This window comes from Pollachius pollachius (genome assembly GCF_949987615.1).
Source record: "Pollachius pollachius genome assembly, chromosome: 10".
In the NCBI taxonomy this organism is placed as follows: Eukaryota; Metazoa; Chordata; class Actinopteri; order Gadiformes; family Gadidae; genus Pollachius; species Pollachius pollachius.
In genome coordinates, this window is record NC_136943.1 from 10,746,367 (window position 1) to 10,747,147 (window position 781).

Here is a 781-nt window from a genome sequence, read left to right on the forward strand (position 1 = left end):
AGCGTAACATGCGTCACATGTCCAACCTTACTAATAAACGCCCTAACCTTCATATTCATTCCAGATTGGTCCTGTATAGTGGGGAGTGAAATCCTGTTATCACAAACAGTCCGATTCAAGCAAGTACGGCTTCAGTCAAAGGCTTAAGGCTTAGGATACCAGGAGATGATGCAAGGCCCAGGTACCCCCAGAGATAAAAGAAAAGTTATGAGGGTGTGTGTGTGAGTGTACGTGCATGTAGGTGTGCTTGAGTGCATGTGTGTGTGTGTATCTCTGTGTGTGTCTGATGTGTCTGCGTGTATAGGCTGTGTATATATCTGTGCACATGAATATGGTGTGTCTGTGTACGTGTGTGTGTGTGTGTCTCTCTGTGTGCGTACAAAGGCTGCGTATATATGTGAGCTTATGAATACGGTGTGTCTGGGTATGCGCGTGCATGTGTGTGTCTGTCTGTCTGTGTACGTGTGTGAGATTGTGTGCCCGTGCGTATGCGTCTGTGTGAGCAAATACGCGTGTGTGTGCCTGCATGAGTGTGTGTGGAGCGTGTGGCCAGGGGTGAGCGAGGGAGATGAGGAGTGTGTGCATGCATTAAAACAGGGGATTTTCTTGTCAGAGTAACAGGGTTGGGGATTAGTTTAGGATCTGACGGAGGCGCCGGAGAGCGGGACTGATGACTTTAGCTCCATAAAGAGATGACGTGGCGAATAAAGGAACGCACATCAATATCAGCAGCCAGCACACTTTAGCGGCTCGCAAATGAGCAACACACACACACACACAC